The following is a 20,607-nucleotide window of genomic DNA, read 5'->3' on the forward strand; positions in this document are numbered from 1 at the left end:
ATTACTTCACTCCCACCTCTCTCGACCAAGATAAAGCCCTGCCAAGATAAAAGAGGTGCTTTTATCTGATCGTAGCAGCAGTGTTTTTGGAGGAGTAATGATGCAAAAATTCATGTTTACTGGTAGAATTAATATCTGATTATATGATACCGATGTTAAATACATACAGGAGTGTTTATGCAGAGATGTAACCACACTGCGTAATGTAGACAATAGGATTTAGAAATTCACCAAACACCTTGTGATTCAGCATATCTATTTTTTTTTCCCACTTTTAAGGTAGAAATTCTTTGGATTCTCTGAAATGTCTTCTGTAGCCTGCGTCCATCTATCCTCCTTCTCCCATTTATCTAGTGAAAGTATTTAAATATGTCAAAACCGCAGCACAACAGCAAAATGAATGTTTTAATTTATAAATCCAAAACTACCTGTGTTTCTGAACAAGCTATTCTTCGAATTCTTTCACTTTCCTGTAATAAAAGTGCCACGGGAGAGTTATGATGCATGCCAAAGATAAAAGACAGGAGAAATGACAGAATAATATATGTGTGTAGGTAGACCTATACTGAACTGAAGTAACGGTGTGTCATTTGGGACAGCATTAGCATTCAAAGCTGTGCTTCTGTCCCACCAGAAGGACTCAATGGGTACATAGGAAAAAGTATATAGATACATAGATAACACAGGCTCACACAGAATCGCTCAAAATGTGGTTTTAAGTTTCTGGAATTAAGTTTCTAGTTTGATGTTACTAGGTTTTGGGGAGCCTCGGAACAGATTTTTTTAAAAAAACCCCAACCAACCATAATGCAACGCAAAGTACTTCTCTAGTGTAAACTCACTGTGTGTCTTCCAACCAGCTCAAAACTTCTCAAGAACTTCCCTTGGTTTAGGTAGACTTACAGGGCATCTCCTTTTTCTACCACTCTAATGTCTTGCTGGCTTGCCAGAAATAAAACTTCAGTAATATTTTTCTGTGACTTGAGTAAAACAGGTATACGAGTATAAACTCAGCACATTCTGTGTCATGCACACCAGACAGAGCGAGAGTATCTCAGTCGCACACTCAGGGTTGGTCTGAATGAAAATCTGTGCATGTGTGTTTGTGAGCCTCTTCCTGGTGCACTCATAGACAAACTTATATGCACAGATACTGACAAACAGACACAGAACTTGAAAATCGTTTGGCAACTGCCTTCAGAAGGCAACTTTTGCTTTTGTGACATATCTCTTCATGTTTATTCTGTATTTCAAACCTTCTAGCCGCATGAGGATGCACTTGTCCTCAGAACGGACCAGATTCAGTATTACCAGTGGCAGATCAGGTATCACTGGAGCATCAAGCAGGAGCAAAAAGGATTCTCATTATAGAAAAAAAAACCAAAAAAGATGTGGTTTAGGGCCAGAAGAGGAGGGTATAAGTCTATCTCTATCATGCAGTGTTTTTATGAGTGAAGAAAACTTAACAGCCTTGGGGAATCCTGCCCTGATCTAGGCAGATGTATCCTCAGTTTATCCCTGCTTCCAGCAGAGTATGAAAAACAAGAGGTTTCACCTCATCTGAGCTCAGCAACCTGAAATCTTAGAGAGCGATGCTTCTGCTCAACATTTTAGTTTTGGGGAGGTCATTGTCTGATGATGCTTCATCATGTCTTACCCCTGCCAGACTGCCTGTATTTTACTGTACCACCCACCAAAGAAAGAAGAAGAAGAAGAAAAAACCCTTTATCCCAGTCAAATCAACTGCAGACAAAAACCTTCCAGGTGTGTGGAAACCATGGCTAATTCCTCTTCACTGCCATTTGTAAATGCTGAGGGTTGCTACATAATGGGAACAAAAATATTTGAAACTTGCCAAGATGTTTCAAGAAACCATAAACAGTCACAGAGTAAGTCCATGCAAAGCCTATCTTTGGGAATCAGGTATTTCTTGAAGAGAAATATTTTTGAAGGGTTTATTGTGTCCAGAGAATAATATAGTTGTCTTTTCGATTGAGTCAGTCCATCTCATGTCTCTGTGCTGTCAGTGGGATTTATTTACTCTCACAGGGTACCCAAGGTTGAAATGTCACTACTGATTTTAATATTAGTGGGGGTCAGTTCTCTCCCTTCTCCCAAGAAATTATGTACAGGTATGTTTCTAAAGCACATAAATATCTGTGGATGTTAAATCCCCATAAAGACGGTTACAACGCTAGTGTGTAAATGAGACAGAAATTATTTCCGATAACTCAGACACCTACAGTACAGACATGTAGAGAGGAGCACCCACCATAGTCAGCAAGTGAAACTATTCAGGCCTTCCAAGTACTACATTTAGAAGCCAAAATCCAAGTTTAGTCTGTATAGCTGATTTATTGTCTTTGTAACAGTCGTCTAAAGCAAACTTCTGCCCAGATTCAAACTTGAATAAATTTTATGAAGATCTCTCCAAGGTCTCAGATATATAACATCTATAGTCCCACAAAAAAAAAAAAAAAAAAAAAAAAAAAAAAGTCAAACAAACCAAACAGTCTCTTGGAGATTCCTAAGATGTTCTTCTGATTTGTTGGCCTTGTGGATAGAGTACCTGCTTGATATGGTGGGGTTGGGTCAGGTGAGGCATTTGCTGCAGAGCAGAGAGTGGACGTTGTGGGAGTTGCACATGTTCCCGGTTTGAAGAGGTAAATTTTATAATAGTAATGTAATTCTTTGCATAAAAGTGGATCTTGGGATAAACTGAGTAGCCTTGGGACAATCCAATGAGTCTGAATTCTACACATCGCTTGTGGGTATTTCTGAAGCATCAGCAGTAGCTATATCATATTAATAAACTATCTACAGGCAAGCATATCTTCAAGTCCCTGTCTTACTGAAGCAATCACTTTACTGGACTATGGAGGTCTCAGAAATTTCCTTTAGGTTGGGAACATTTGGGACACACACACCAAAGGCAGCAGATTGGAGAGGAAGGACATGAGGTTGCAGAAACACCTGTGGCAGTGGATTGCAGAGATCTCTGCCTCTTAGAAGATTAATTTCTTTTCTCTTGTTCAGCAATGTAAAATTCCACAAAATGCCAGGAGACACCCTCTTTTACTGTCCAACAAATGGAGTCTCCTACATTTTGAAAAAAAAAAAAAAAAAAGTGGAAAGAGAAGACTGATACATGCATGTGGGAAACAGATAACAAATCGACATAGCCCTTAGGGATAAGGTGTAGTTGGGAACTGTCAATATGAGGTTAACAGTTGGACTGGATGAGCTTCAAGGTCTTTTCCAACCGAGACGAAGATTCTGTGAAAGGCAAAATATTTCATTAATACATTCCAGTATCACAAAGATGGTGTGCAAAGCCCAGAATGAACAGAAGCACTATTAGTAACTACTCCCCATGATTAATTGTTATTAATGTATAAATCTCTAATAATCATTGTTCTTGCCAAAGATTACAGCCATTGACTGGGATCAGGCTGTGGTTGATACTAGACCAGATCAGAACAAAAAGACATTTGCTTCACTGGGTCATTTTCAGTCTAGTTTCTTTCAACACCATTGATTTCATCAAAATGCATATTTTTTGATGTTTTCTCAGTGATTCACGACACCATCAAACAGAAAAGTGACCAAGTGACAAAAAAAATATACCATTTTAAGCAATATTAAGGCATCCAGAAACTGGACACAAAAAAGGACAGAGGAAAATTCTTCAAAGCATAGCCCAAATTTCCGCGATTTTCTAGGGCCAAATTGTAGATGAAAAGAAGCAGAGTGATTTCACATTTCTGTTTTGGACAATGAGGATGAATTCTAGTCTGGAAAATGTTAACAACATCCCCATAAGCCGGAGTTTTGCTTTCTGACACTTTTCACCTCTCCTGCATTCCCATTACAGCTGACTCCCATTGTCACGTCCCACTCAGCAGCAAAGTGTGAGCATGTCTGCTGTGCGAGCATTTCATCACCCAAAGAAATGTTGCCACAAAAGGCTGGAAACTTTCCTTGTTTAGAGGCATTCTCAGAGGATATCTGCCTCGCCTCGCTCCATAGCTCTCTGGTGCCATCCCTTAGAGGATGCGATCCCTTAGGAACCAGAGCCTGTCATTTCTGTCCTGAAGACAGCAGTTGGATCGATTTCCACACTTGCTGTAGGTGATACAATGAAGAATTTTACCCTCCAGAATGATCACGAGCACTGGACTAAAGGGAACCGATTCAAACCATGAGCTGATGCAGTGAACTGTGTTTATGTTTGTTTCTCCCTTTATATATGTTGTTCGGTAGCATGAAAAGGTGTTGAGTGTTGTCTGGTGCAGCTCTGCCAGCAGAAGCTGTGAGGATAATTATACAAACAAGACTGCTTATTTTTTATTGCTATAGTCTGTGCACAGTGGCGAAGTGGCCTGATCAAAGCTCCCCTACTATAAGCCTGATTTAACTAGAGATCCAGCATTCCAGACATGAATGAAACCTAGATTAAGCATCAAGCTAGTGAATTTAGGAAGTAGTAAGTTCTTTGTCCATGTGCACAGAGGGGATGTTGCATCTGGCATCACATCGAGATGCTTTTACCTCCCTTTACAAATACAAATAACAGGACTTTATTGACAGCCATGTCAAAGAAGATGTCAGGGAGTGTGTAGTGATACCTCTGCAGCACTGCAGTCTTAAGTGCACAGCATATCAGATAGGACCAGTATTAATAAATACTGATCCTAGTGTGGCACCCATGTTATGAACTCATAGTCTGGCCCTGTTTCATCATCTGAGGGGCCTTTTTCTGGGAGAAGAATAATTAGCCTCACAGATGCAGAGTTTAGAAGGATGCTATGCCTGCTTGGGGAATCATAGGACACCTGAGACCATGTTGAAGTTCTCCTCATCCTAAAGAAACAAACTGTTTATCTTAAAAGAGACTCTTCGTTCATAGTTAATGATATAGTGCTTATGATAAATGGGTTTGGGAGCTTTGGACAATGTGGTATGGGGCACTGACACATACACATCAGAGCAAACTTCCCATTGCTGCTATTTAAAATAAGGGTGATGGATTAAAGTGATTCTTTCCAAGGCCAAAGCTGGAGTCTGTTTCAGAGCCAGGGTAAATACTTAAGAAATACTGGCTACTGTCCAGACCCTGTTTTTATGTACACAAGCACTGAAAAAAAAAAAAATGCAATCAGATAAACATTAATAAATAATACAGAAATAATCAAGATGGTAAATTCTGCTTCAGTGCCCAGTTTTGCCATAAAAGCAAAGATCTGAAATGTAAAACCCCAGAAGACAACTGAAAATATGTGCTACAGGCGACTGGTTTATATTTATAGCAGAAGCCAAAAATACTGTTTTAAGAAGTTTCAAGGTTAGAATTGGTTCATGGCATACAGATCTGTGGGTGGCAAAGTGTGTGCCGTAGGCTGTGTTAGCAATTTCATGCTGCTCCCTGACAGAGCTTAAAATACAGCAACCATCTAAAAAAGCTAAATAAAGTTCTCTCAGGATGAAAATACAGCCAGAATTTATGAGAACACACCAGAATAATTTGAGCCACATGGTTTTGTGCAGAACAGCTTTGAGTAAGATCACCTCAGAGATCTAAGGAGCTTCTCCTGCTCAAAAAAACCCACAGGCAAAAGGTGCAGGATAAAGAATAGAATAAAAATCAGAGGATGTTCTGCTCCCAGGAATAATGTCACAAGAAAATGGAGATGACATTGCTGCCATCCCTCTGTGGGGAGGGAGGGATTGTATCCGGTACCTGTCACCCTGTGGCAGGCCTTTACCACATTAATTTATTGAGGTTTTTGCTATCTGGCTGCATCCTGTGATAGCTGAAAAGGAAATTAAACTCCTTGATGGTCATTTTGAAGGTTTAGTTTCTAATCACAACTTGTACACCAGCATCAAACATTTCTCTTCAGTGAACATATCCTTCTCTTGTTCTAAAGAAACCCCTTTCTAGTCATTATCAATAAAAGAAGATTATGAAGAAACATCTGTTATGGACACCGGTACCCACACATCTCATATTTGAGTTAGATGCTCGCATGTGGCTTTGCAGCCAATTTTACATGTGTCTCTGTCAAAGCGTGCCTGTACCTGGGTCTGGTTCCAATCCATGAGTGAAAATGTATTTGGGAAGGGAGAGGATTGGACAGGTATGTTTATCTATGTGCATTTCTATGTAGGTACCTGAGTCTGGATAGTCATGGTACAGTGGTCTGTGTCTCCCTTTGCATTTATATAAGCAGGAGTGACAGCCAGGTAAGTTTGGTGAGAAACGGTAGAGCCACTACAGGTATATGATGTCCAAGATGAGCAAAGCGTGATGTCTGAAACACAGTGTGGTAGAACAGGTTATAAGAAACACTCAGCCCAGCTACGGTGTTTAGCAAAACATGACCCCCATCTCAGATCTCCCTTTGCCATTTCTCAGACTCTCGGTCTGGTCCTGTGTTGGCTGAGCTGTAATGGAGGATTAAATGCTACCTGCAATGTAAAAGGGAAATTTCAGGCTTCCCTATCCCCAAAGAGGAGGTGTCTGGTGGAAAGAAGAGAGCTGGATCTCTGGGATGTCTACATGTTTATGGTTGGAAAACTCTTTTTTAAAACAGAGCGCTAGAAATAAATTGCCTGTAATCCATAAAAGCACATCTGTTTCAGAAACTGCTTTGGGGAAACAGTGCTCTGGAGTCTTCAAGAGGAGGTGGATTGTTGGGCAGGGAGCCTGTCTTTTTCTTCATTCTCTTCACATTTGCTGACTACAGCAAAAAACAATTTGCTGGGTGAACCTCAAGCCCAACACTGATATTCTGTAAACTGACAAAACCTCAGAAAGACAGGAAGCGTCTAGAGACAGGGCAGCGTAACCAAAGACAACGGCTCCTGAAGACACCCAAAAATGCAAATGCTCCACCATCCCCTCCCCAGTGCCACCGTTAAAGATATGTTGGCTCTATTTTGGCTGTTGTTTTTTTTTTTTTTTTTTTTTTTTTTTTCCAAGAGAACAAGATTCTCAGCTTGTCCCCAGCATCCTTGGATGTTGCATAAACAAAAGACAGACACTTTTTCTCCCTCCTTTCCCTCCCCAGGGGGTGATTTCCCTCACAACCCCCTCTAGGAGAAAAACAAACAAACAAACAATAAAAATTTAAAAATAATAATAAAAAAAAAGGATGTGGGGATATGACCAGACAGACAATCACAAAGTTTCCCAAGGATGGGCAAATGCTTCAGGTTTGGAGGGACTTCTTGCAATCCCAGTCTTACCTCTGGCCTTCTTTTTACCCAGGAAATATTCCCCAGCCGCAAAAACCTCTGAAGGTCCCCACTGTGCAGGGCTTCGGTGGCATGAACACACACAAATTTATGTTTTAGCTCCTACAGATAAGACTTTACTCCTGGCTTGCCAAATAATTGTACAGGCTTGCCAGTCACATCCACAGTACCTAAAACATACATGGTGGGCTCATCTCTTACTTTTCCCACAGCCAGATTTTTACACCCTTGTGACCCTCCCTCCATCTCTGTTGTTTCCAAACGGTAGGAGCAGCTGGCTGGGCTGATGGAGCTCAAGGGCTTCAGGGAAGCCGTGTATGTGCTGGTGAGCACCATCTCACAGAGCCCTTCTTGCAGGCTGGGACTTGGCATCAGAGCATCCTTCCCTCCAAGCTGTCTCAGGCATCGAGGGAGAAGGTATCTGAGGGGTCTGTGGAGCACAGAGAGCATCTTGCCTTGGGTGTGACACTGAGTCTGCTTGTGCCATAGTTTGTCACTGAAGGGTAGAAAGTAGGAGGTTTTTTCCTCAATTAAATTAAAGGCAGTCCGTGGCAAGACTATTTCTTGTGCTTAAATCTGATCCAAATATAGGGACAAAAGGGGAAATTCCTGCTACTGAACTGACAGTGGTTCAACTCAGGAGACAACTTCCCACTGTCTGATTTTCTTTCTGTTATTTTTAGTCCCTGCAGGGACTTCTGTCATTGCCATTATCCAGGCTTCCTCCTATTTCCTTCTTATGGTATATATTCTTTTTAAACCTTTTTATTTGAGGTTGTTGGGATCCTGAATTTGACACAGGAATTTGGTCCAGTGGGATATTTTTTGACTTCTGCATGTGGACAGAGGGACCATTTGTATTACAGACTTGTTTGAATTAAACATGAATTGCATAGTTATCTGCAGTGGGGTCAGGAATCAGTTGCCACAAGAGTACCTTCCTACTTATGAAGCCTTCTGAAGGTTTCATCTCACTGATATAAATAAAAATCCAAATATATGCAATTATTGACTTAGCTGTGAGTGTAAATTGGTACTACTGAAACTGGTGATTTCTTACTGGCTTTCTTGAAGGGCATATATTGATGAAAGTCTGAGGGAAACTGGCACAAGTGTGTGTTGCTGAAAGCCGGTTTGTATTCCTGTCCTCCCTTGCTATGTTCTTTCTAGGTGTGCTCGTCTCTGAGTTTCTGTAGGGTTTTAGGGGGCTTAATAATTTTTCTATGGTTTCTGGTTATCTGTCTCTGTACAGTGAAAGATGTGGACAGTGGATGTAATCAGCACCTTGCAAACAATTGGCTGGACTGCAGAGATGTAATGAGGACTCGCTGAGGTACTGCTCTGCCTGCCACATGCACAGGAATGAAACTCACCTCACACAAAGGTGGCAATTTCTGAGAATAGTATCCTCTAATGCTCTGAAGGTCTCATTTTTCACATCTGCTATAGGATGGCAAAGCACAGAATAAATGTCCTTGGACAGACTCCTGTAGGACAGCAATATATAATAGCTGTCATGAAGTATTTGCTATGGGATTTATGTGACTAAGAGTCAACATTTCCACATGAGCTGGATACTCTGAATTCTTTTCATTGTCAACAGAGATGTGCTCAGTATGTTTAATGAACTGGAGTGGAGTTCTTCTTGTCCTAAAATTTGTGTTGAAGCTAAGTCAGATGAATTATTCCCTAAAATCCCCATTCCCCTCTGCTGACTGGAAGAAGGGAGACTAACTCAGCTGTATGTGTTGACATTGCCGACACAGGGGCTGTGTTCACCATCTGCAGCTATTTAAGAGCTTAATGTGGGCATATTTTTCCCCAAAAAAGCCAGGTGGGTTTGGCAGCTGGTGCAGATCTCTGTTGCAAGAAAGCCACAGGTAGCAACCAGAAGTAATTTACAGCTAGCTTATGCTGACCTCTTCGATTGCCTTTACCTCAATTTTTGGTGGTACTGATCACCTGGCCATGTCCCTGGTATGACTTGAGGTAACAGAGGCAGCAGGGGTATGGAACTCCATCCCGCTGCCTTTGCACTGCGTTTTCACTGCTTCTCGCAGCTCGGTGACCACAGAAGCTGGGCAGAGCAATGTGGCTGAAGTGGCCACTGAGCTGGTTTTCTGAACCTCTCCTAGCTGCTGAGACACAGCACTTGGCCGCCCAGTGTTCACTTACTTGACCTCTGAAAAACCTCTGCATCTGAGCATGCCAGTACTTTTTCAGTCTCTTTGGCTTCTCTCCGAAAATTACCCTCCTATTTTACTCTGCTTTTTTTAAACACTAACCATAGCCTAAAACCATTTTACACGCACACACATATACACCACACTAATATCTATTTCCAGTGCAATCTGCACAAAGGCAATTTGTCAATAGGAAGGAAGCCATGCAGACACGTGAGAGGCTGGGAGATGTACAAATCCTCTATTATTTAACTCTAAATGAAATAACCAGCTGTTACATAAAGGAGCATTTAAATGTACTGTGTGTTGATTTGATGGAGTTCACCTTCTTTCTTCATTGAGTTTTTCTGCTTTTGACCGAAGGTGTTGAGTTGGAAAGCACGTAAGGAAAAGAGATTTGGCAGACATGAGTTTTGAGTACTTATTTGAGAGTTCATTTAAAAGTGGCATGCCATTGGCTTATGAGTGTATTTATGTGCAAGTTCCCAGACTTTTAAATTTGCCATGGGATTGCTGGATGGCGTTAACTGCAGACATTTTCATAACTTCTGAAGGAGGCTAGAACATTCGTTGCAGCAATTGATTGAAATACTTGTTCCCATGTATTTAGAGATGGTTGAGATACTGTGAGAAAGGTTTGTAATTAGGAACTTCAGGCAGCCAAAAGTGGTCTACCTACACCTGATTCATCTTACCCTGAGAGATATCCAGGTCAGGACGCTGGCGGGTAGGGACCTGTAGCAGAGAAAGGTAAGTGAAGGAAGGCTTTTGAACTAGACATGTATATCTTAGGCATCTAAAGCCAGGTCAAGTAAATGTCAGGCCTAGGCTTTCTTACATTTTCTGGAAAAATTGTAGTGTGGGACACATGTATCTATCAAGTGAAAGAAGGAGTGATGATTTGCTGGGTTTTTTGGATCAAAATTTAGACCACTTCTAGAATACTGCACCCAGTCTGGGGCCACAGTTACATCAAAAGCATTGACAAATGAGTAAGTTCAGTGGAGAGCCACCATGATGGTTGGAAGCTGGAGCACTTGTCCTGTGAGGAGAGGCTCAGGGAACTGGGTTTGTACAGCCTGGAGAAGACAGGGCTTTGTGGGGACTGAATAACAGCCTGCCAATATCTATGAGTAGCTTGTCAAGAAGATATAGGGCTTTGCCCAGTTGTGGTCATTGACCATGGCTGGCCACCATGTGCCCACCAAGCCATTCTATCACTCCCCCTTCTCAACAGGACAAGGGGAGAAAATACGATGGAAAACTCATGGGCTGAGATAAAGGCAATTTAACATAGAAAAGCAAAGGCCATGTGCAGAAGCAAAGGAAAACAAAAATATTTTTTCTTTACTTCCCCTCAGCAGGTGATGTCCAGCTATTTTCTGGGAAGTAGAGCCTCAGTTCAGAAGGCTTGTATGGCATCTTCTGGGTTATGCTGAACCCTTTCCCTTGGTTTTTCCCTCACGTGAACTCCCCTTACCCTTTGAATGGATGGGACACTCAAGTCTCTTTATAGGTAGCTCTTTCTATAAGAGGTCATTGCTGCCTTCTCTGCTTCTGCCATCAGCTTTGGTTTAAGGTCTGTGGTACTCTGCAGAGAGGTGTATTTGTGCAGAAAAGGTATAGTTTGGATTTCACAGCTGCAGGAGTTAGTGGGAAATATGAGGGGAAATGCCATATGGATTTCTTGTGGTTTGTTAATTTGTTTTTTTACAAAATACTTTCCCTTACTTTGACATCATGGTTGGAGGACTAGGGGGGGAAAAAAAAAAAAAAAGGAAAAAAAAAACCCCTCACAGTTATATATTTACCCTCAAACCACTAAATTCAGGCATGAAAGTAAATTAGGCCATTTCAATGCACACAGGAAAGCTATTGTTGAGAAAAATTATTCCTTGGTTTTACTACTGTAATACAGGGGCATGTGTTAGACTTTAGAGACTCCCTAAGGAGCAGTGGTTGGCCTGTAGCAATTTAATTAAGAATATAGCTATGGCTAGCTAATTATATTTCTAAATTTGCATTTGGCTCTCTTCCCTTTTATCTTTGATCTTGTAGGGCTGATCCAAGGGCCACCCCAGTCAGAGCAAATCTGCCTTAAAGGATGATGAAGTTTGTGTCACCGTTGGACAGTAAGGACACAGCCAAACATGTACTTAGTTATATGTAGAAGGATGTACCCCATCCTTGCAGTGGGTGGGAATGGAACGAAAATAACAACAAAACTTTCCATTCCCCCAGGAAAAAAGCTGGTAGAGATTTTCCTAAGCACATGTGAATCACTCGGGTTATATGCTGCTGTAGCTGTGATCCCCCAAAAATTCAGACATCTAAATTAGGGCCAGCATTAAGAGCCTAGATAACCCAATGCTACCCTGTAGTCTAGAGAGAGAGAGAGGTTGTTTCGAAGACTGATTTAGAGGAAGGATGTAATTCAGTGTTCTAAATTGCTCTCTCAAGGGAATCTTTCTCTGTTAATTATAGAAGCATTAGCTTCCTAATGTAGGTCCTTGTCTTAAAGCCAGATCCACATCTAGACACCCACATTTAGGTGTCTCCCTGTGAATGCTTGTGCACAGGGTTTCCTACCTCCCATCACAGTCAAGAGAGAGCCAAGACTCAGTTTGACTTCCTCAACATAGATACGTGGTGCTATTTGAGATCCCCTAGGCTGAGGATTCTGCCTCCCACAGGACCAATGGCAAAGGCCAAGTGAGAATTTCAGGTAACTCAGGGTGCCTGAAATGGTCCAGCTCAATCCACAATGGGCTGGGCGCTTAATGTCTTAAGTAATCCTTAATGGCAGCACCTTACTAAACTTGTGCAAAACCTGAGTCTCATCAAAGCAGACAAACCAATTCAGCTTTTAATAGCTGACCCCTTGCTTTGCTTTTTAATAAGAAAGAATTCAGGAAATGGAGACAAGGCAGCAAATAAACCATTTAGAACACCTTTCCGTGTAAGGGACTTGAGAAATATATGTCAGCATGCCAAAATCATCAACAGAGGGAAGTTTTATACAGTGGTCCCTATTAAAATCTCTACAAATGCTTTTGCAATTACCTCAGCCACATGTTTTCCAGATATTCCTGAGGCTAAACCTGTATTTGACATTAATTACAGGAATATCATGAGGAAGGTTAATTGCTAACCCCAAAATTGTAGAGAACCACATGAACTTGTCCATAAAATAGATAATCAACCTTTATGTGAGACATATTAGTCAAGCTGTGAGCGATAATCCCTATTCAGATCACTAGCCATGATACTCAAGGTAAAATTAGACACCTGTCACAATATCTTAGATTTTGGATATGTCAAGATGTCTTTCTCTGTTTCTAATCCCTGCATAGCCAACAGAGAAAAACCATCATGAGACATAAAACACTTAAAAAACTGGATTAAACATGACCCTTTTTCTGACTAGGAATGAGAATCTATTGCCAAAGGCCTGAGCAGAACTTTTTTTGTGCATGGGGTATAAAATTCAGCTTCAAAACCTTGGCCAAACCACAACTGAGAGACTCCAGTGCTCTATATCTGACACCTGACTTTACCAGAAAATTAATATTTTTTATGCTGGATACAACATTTCCCTTGGCCTTTCCTTTCCATCTGCAAAACAGACGCTACAAAAGTTGCTTCATCTACTCAGGAATGACTCATCTATCTAGTCTCAGAAATCTCATTACATTTTAGATGACTAAAGTTATTCCACCAGGTCTCCAGTTTCAAAGTCAGATGGTCATGGGTTTCCAACTGTCTTCTATCAAATCTGTCAGACCTATACAGATGTCATGAGTGTCTAAAAGTGCCTCAGATGGCACTAGACAATGATTTTTAGATACCCAAATTCTTCTACTGGCGTCTGTTTTTAAATAAACATGTGTGTAACACACAATGGGTCTTGAAATTAGGGAACTTGAGAAAGTCATCACAATGAAGTATATCTGTGAAATGCTGGGGTTTCAACCCCAAGCCCCAAATGAAGGCTGACATCTGGGTGATTCCCACAGCCCTTCCCAAAGGGGGGTGAGTTTCCCTTTAGGCTTCCCCCCAGGGTGGTGCCGGCCTGGCAGACAGAGCCGTTGGGTAAAGGAGCCCCGGGTGTCTGCATTAAGTGACCAAAGGTCAGGTGTCCCACTGAGGGATAAAGCTGGGACCCCTTGCAGGAGGGGCAGTGTCTGTGTGTGAGGGGGATGCCCTGTGCAGAGTTCCCTGTTGGGGAAGGACCTCCCGCCTCCCTGGGACTGGGCTCCAGTCAGGTCTGGCTCTTGTAAACATGGGCTGTGTAGAGATTCAGTGTGTGGCTTCCTTGGTCTTATGTGTTTGGCTTGTTGACTCTGTTGTCTCCCGTCCCTTCTATGGTAGACTGCGTTTCACCATTCATTCCACCCATTGTTGGTCGTGCGGTGTCGTTGTTGGGGTCAGTGGGATTGATGTCCATTATGTACAATCTGACTGACTTGTTTGTACCCGAGCGCTCGCCCATGTACTGACCCTTTTGTGTCAAATACAATTTTGTTATTGGTTCATCTTGATGCTGGCTGTGTCCTTTATGCTAGGCCTGATAAATGGCAAAACAATCTGCTGCTATCTTAAGGGAATAAAGGGTTCAAATTGTAAATAATTAAGAACAGGAATATACTGATTTTCTGAGGTTCTTATAAATAAATTCTTACAATAAAGAGGTTCTTATAAAAGTTTCAAGAATCAACTGTTCACTGAGCCCACTCGGTGAAGGAAAATTATTTGTTTTCTTACACTAAAAGAAAGTTTTGATATTGAATACTGAGATTTGGGTAAGCAGTGGTGCAAAATATTTAAACATATTACAGATTTCTTTCTGGGGAAATTACTAGAAACTTTTAGGGGAATATCAGAGAAAGTATGAACATCATGAGTCAAAGCAGTGCAGTGAATTAGATGAGGTTCTTTCCACTCATGTATCACTAGAACCTTTTTGGTTGTTTATAATTTGAATACCCCAGGGACGCTCAAATGACATTTTCATATAAAAGCTCAGCTTATTGTTTTTCCATCAAGACTCCGGGTCTCTATTTTTCTGTTGTCACAGATGGTGATCTGTGCAAATCCTTTTAGTTAATGGCCTATATTTGAATGACTGGCTATGAAGGTTTTAACTGCATCTCAACTAACTCGTTTGTGTCATTGGGCAACAAGCTTGGAAAAGCAGAGGAATGATACAGAATTTGGAAGGTGGCAAATTTAATGGATATTGCAGATTTAACTCAATGCTTAAACATTAGCTCTTAGTGTCATCTGAAATCTTCTAGGGTTTCTGACACCTGGTTTTGGCCAAGACAGAGTAAACTTTCCCTGGGCTGAGAGGGAGCCTGGACTGATCGTTGGAGTATTCTATATCATGTGACGTCATGCTCAGTGTATAAGGGGATGCATGCTCTCTCATTTCTGTTTCTGTTTTCCTGTCAGTGCGACAGGATTTCTGGTGTGGTTGGGATCGCTGCTGAAGGCAGGCTGCGTACTGGTCGCTGGTCAGTGAGCAACTGCATTATATATTGCCTGCTTGGACTTACTATTGTTACTGTTGTTTTGTTACTATTACTAGATTTTTTTTATTCAACCTAAGAATTTATTTTCTTTTGTCCCTTCGCTATTTCACTGGGGAGCGGGGAGGAAAGTAAAATTGGCTATGTGGTGATTTTCTACTGGCAGAGTTCAAACCATCACAGTTTCTGATGACCAATGTGGGGCCTGAGGTTTGAGATAACAACAGATCAGGTCATAATGTCTATTGTTTGGCTCCTTAAGATTTTATCACCTCACTTGCAATACGTATTTCCCATTTGCTCACTGTCTGTGAGAGTGAGGTTAAGATTTTGTTTTTACTGTACTCTGTAATGCTGATCTATGACATGATGCCGTCATTGGTTCTGAGAGTATTTACAATTGTGTTTGAGAATTTCAGGATTTTCAAATATCTTTGGAATGTTGACATTTATATGGTCTTCTTACTGTTAGGAGCTAGTGTGTTCCTGCATGTGGTTCAGGTTTTGTTCAGGGTTAAGTAACTATTTAAGAGTATCACCTGGAGATCTACCCCAAGGTTGGAGAATTATGAGTGGGTGGGGGAGTGGAGAAGCATGGGCAAGTACCTAGAACAGTGGGCACCTCCGGTGTATCAGAAATTACTCCTGAACAGGTGTAAAATCCTGAAGAACTAGTAAAATATTTGGAAAAAGAATGTTGTCACCTGGGTAATTCCAGAGAGGCACAGCTCACTGCAACATGCTGGGGTCTGGCCCATACTTACCGAGTGCTCCTCAACACTGTTCAGCACCCTCAAAATGAAGGAAAAGGCTCTGGGTCTGGTAACAAAATAACAGACATTGAAACCACTCCAAAGTCTGCAACAGAAACTGGAGCCACTACAGCCCTGACCACAGGGGCTGCAAGTGAACCAGAGGACCAACCTATGACAGTGTCAGTTGCTCCCACACATAAGAAGAAATGCACAAGAAAATCTCCTCGCAGCATACAAGCTGATGATGAATAAGGCCAAACAAGAAAAGGAGGAGGATGCAGAGCCGGTGATAGTCAACCAATCCTTATCCCTGAGTGAGCTGCGAGACGTGCAAAAAGATTTCAGCTGCCATCCAGGTGAGCATCTCGTTACCTGCTTGCTCCAATGCTGGGATGGAGGGGCCAGTAGCGTGGAATTAGAGGGTAGGGAGGCAAGGCAGCTGGGATCCCTGTCTAGGGAAGAGAGCATCAACAAAGCCATTGGGAAGAAGACACAAAATCTCAGCCTCTGCAGGTGACTCCTGTGAGAGGGGAGAGGTATCCCTTCAAGGAAGACTTTGGATGTCATCCCAGTAAGTGGACCACTATGGAGAGAGGTATTCAATACTTGAGGGAGCTAGCTGTGTGGGAGATGGTTTAGTATGACCCAGATAATGCACAGCTACCCACAGATCCAGATGAAGTCCAATGCACCTGCCCCATGTGGAGGAAGTTTGTACAGAGCACACCCTCTTTGTATGTCAGTGCATCAGCAGTAATGGGCTGGAGAGACAAGGAGGGACCAAGAGTTGATGAACTGGGTCACCGACTACGACAATAAGAGGAAAGTCTCTCTTCCTGTCCTCATTGCAGCTGTGGAGAAATTATCTCAAGAATTCCAGCAAATTAAAGAGGACATGTCCTACTCCACACCTGCACGGACTAGAATCTCAGCTATTGGGAGCAGTCTTTACTCGAGAGAACCGGTACAGACCACGGGGGAAGCTGTGGCACTGCCTGTGTGACTATGGAGAAGACATGAAGAAATGGGATGGAAAACTACCTACCTACTAGAAGAGTGAGTACATGAGTTGGAAGGAAGAACAACTACAAAACAGGGTTCTTTTAGGAGAAATGCTGCTCCGATTTCCAGTAAACAAGTGCCCAAACAGAGCAGAAAGGTTCACTTTGCTCACAATCCTATGAGAAGAACTTGTGATTTGTATTCACAAGTGAAAGATCAAGATGAGACTGAAACCTGTGCACATCACACTAACCCATTTGTTGTTGGCAGGTATTATGACCAGCACTAAAGGGGCCCTGCCTCCAGCCAGGGGGAGGACAGGGACATTTGAATTTATTAGTCCACATGGATTTGATGGCCTGGCACATCTGACCCCCAGCAGTATAAGGCTCTAGTGGACACTGGTGCTCAATGCACCCTAATGCCACTAAATTTTAAAGGAGCAGAATACATTTGTGTTTCAGAAGTGACAGGGGGGTCTCAGCAGTTGACTGTATTGGAGGCCAAGGTGAGCCTAACGGGAAAAGAGTTGGAAAAATACCCCATTGTGACTGGCCCAGATGCTCCATGATTCTTGATATAGACTATCTCAAGAGAGGGTATTTTAAGGACCCAAAAGTGTATCAGTGGGCTTTTGGTACAGCTGTCTTGGAAACAGAAGAAATTGAACAGCTGTTTGTGTTGTCTGGTCTGTCGGAGGATCCTTCTGTTGTGGGACTGCTGAGGGTCAAAGAACAACGGGTGCCAATTGCCACTACAAAAGTGCTCAGATGGCAAAATTGCACCAGTCGAGACTCTGTAATCCCTGTCCATAAACTGATTCATCAGCTAGAGAGCCAAGGAGTCATCAGCAAGACGTGCTCCCCCTTTAACAGCCCGATATGGCCAGTGTGAAAGTCTAATGGAGAGTGGAGATTGACAGTGGACTATCGTGGCCTGAACGTGGTCACGCCACCGCTGAGTGCTGCTGTGCCAGACATGCTAGAGCTTCAATATGAACTAGAGCCAAAGGCAGCCAAGTGGTACGCCATGACTGATACTGCCAACGTATTTATCTCCATCCCTCTGGCAGCAGAGTGCAGGCCACAGTTTGCTTTTACCAGGAGGGGTGTCCAATACACCTGGAATTGACTGCCCCAGGGGTGGAAGCACAGCCACCATTTGTCATGGAATGATCCAGACTGCACTGGAACAGAGTGAAACTCCAGAACACTTACAGTACATTGATGACATATATGGAGTAATACAGCAGAAGTTTTTGAGAAAGGGGAGAAAAATCCAAATCCTTCTGGGAGCCAGTTTTGCCATAAAGTGTGGCAAGGTCAAGCAACCTGCACAAGAGATTCAGTTTTCAGGAGTAAAATGGCAAGATGGATGTTGTCAGGTTCCAATGGAGGTAATAAATAAAATAACAACTATGTCCCCACCAACTAACAGAAGGGAAACGCAAGCTTTGTTAGGCATTGTGGGTTTCTGGAGACTGCATATTCCAAATTACAGTCAGATTATCAGCCCTCTCTGTGGCCTGGAAAAAGAACGATTTTATGTGGGGCCCAGAGAAATGACAATTTTGAACAAATTAAACAGGAGACAGTTCATGCAGTAGCCCTTGAGCCAGATCGGACAGGACAAGATGTTAAAAATGTGCTCTACACTGCAGCCGGGAAGAATGGCCCTAGCTGGAGTGTCTGGCAGAGAGCACCTGGGGAGACTCAGGGTCAACCCCTGGGGTTTTGGACTTGGGGATACAGCAGATCTGAGGACTCCAACTGAAAAGGAGATATTGGCAGCATATGAAGGGGTCTGAGCTGCTTCAGAGGTGATCGGGACTGAAGCACAGCTCCTCCTGGCTCCCCGACTGCCGGTGCTGGGCTGGATGTTCAGAGGGAGTGTCCCCTCTACACACTGTGCAACCGATGCCACGTGGAGTAAATGGGTTGCATTAATCACACAACAGGATCAAATAGGGAGCCCCAGCCATCCAGGAATACTGGAAGCGATTACAAATTGACCAGAAGGAATGGCACCAGAAAAAGAGGTAACGCTTTGCTGAAGAGGCCCCACCAAGTAATAAACTCCTGGATAATGAGAAGCGATACGCCCTGCTTAACGACAGGACCTGCCGTGTTGTGGGGAAACATCAAAGGTGGAAAGCAGCCGTGTGGACCCCCGCATGACGGGTCACTGAAGCTGCTGAAGGAGAAGGTGAATTGAGTCAGTTCACAGAGGTGAAAGCCATCCAGTTAGCCTTGGATATCACTGAGCGAGAAAGGTGGCCAGTCCTCTACGTCTGTACTGACTCGTGGATGGTGGCAAATGCGCTGTGGGGGTGGTTACAGCAGTGGGAATGGAGCAACTGGCAGCACAGAGGCAAACTCGTCTGGGCTGCTGAATTATGGCAACATATTACTGCATGTGTAGAGAATCTGGCTGTGAAAGTACGCCGTGTAGATGCTCATGTACCCAAGAGCTGGGCCACTGAAGAATGTCAGAACAACCACCAGGTGGATCAGGCTGCTAAAATTAAGGAGGGTCAAGTAGATCTGGATTGGCAACATAAGGGTGAGCGATTTATGGCTCACTGGGCCCATGACTCCTCAGGCCATCAGGGAAGAGATGCAGCATACTGATTAGCTCATGACCAAGGGGTGGACTTAACCATGGATGCTATTGCACAGGTAATCCTTGAATGTGAGACATGTGCTATGATCGAGCAAACCAAACAGTTAAAGCCCACTTGATATGGAAGATGATGGTTAAAATATAAATATGTGGAAGCCTGGCAGATTGATTATATCATGTTCCCATGAACTCAACATGGCAAACATTATGTGCTTACAGTGGTAGAAGGAGCCACCAGATAGTTGGAAACTTATGCCGTACCCCACGCCACTGCCCAGAACACCATTTTAGGCCTTGAGAAGAAAGTCTTATGGCGGCATGGCACAGCAGAAAGAATTGAGTCAGATAATGGGACACATTTCTGAAATGACCTCATAGGCACCTGGGCCAAAGAAGGTGGTATTGAGTGGATATATCACATCCTCTACCATGCACCAGCCTCTGGGAAAATTGAGTGATACAATGGGTTGCTAAAAACTACACCGAGAGCAATGGGTGGTGGAACTTTCAAACACTGGGACATACATTTAGCAAAAGCCACCTGGTTAGTCAATACCAGACGATCTGTGAAGCAAGCTGGCCCTGCTCAGTCAAACCTCCTACATACTGTAGATGAGGATAAAGCCACCATAGTGTGCATGAAAAATATACCGGGGAAGACCGTCTGGGTTTTTCCTGAATTGGGTAATGGTAAACCCATGAGTGGGATTACTTTTGCCCCAGGACCTGCGTGCACTTGGTGGGTAATGCCGAAGGACAGAGAAGTCCGATATGTTCCTCAGGGAGATTTGATTTTAGGTGAAAACAGCCAATGAATTGAACTGTCAAATAACCCTGTTATTGCAACTGATGCCCCACAACATCCTCCTGCCACATCCAAAGCCTCCTGCTCCACTGACTGAGCCAACTCCACCTCATTCCTCCAGACTTAAAGACTGTCATGACAGATGGAAACCAAAGTTATGGACTAAATGAACTCAGTAGACATTTGGGAGGATGGCTCATGGACTAAGGGAATGACATCTGTGAGACCCAGGAAAGGGTTGGTGGTACATTAGAATGTATTTGGAACCTGAACATAATGTACATGGTGTGGAATAAGGGGTGGAGACTGTCCTGGTTTCAGCCAGGACAGAGTTGAATTTCCTTGGGCTGAGAGGGAGCACAGCTAGAGGCCTGGGCCTGGATCCGTCATTGGAGTATTCCGTATCATGTGATGTCATGGTCAGTATATAAGGGGATGTGTTCTCTCTC

The sequence above is a fragment of the Athene noctua genome, chromosome 2 (assembly GCF_965140245.1).
Source record: "Athene noctua chromosome 2, bAthNoc1.hap1.1, whole genome shotgun sequence".
Classification (NCBI taxonomy): Eukaryota; Metazoa; Chordata; class Aves; order Strigiformes; family Strigidae; genus Athene; species Athene noctua.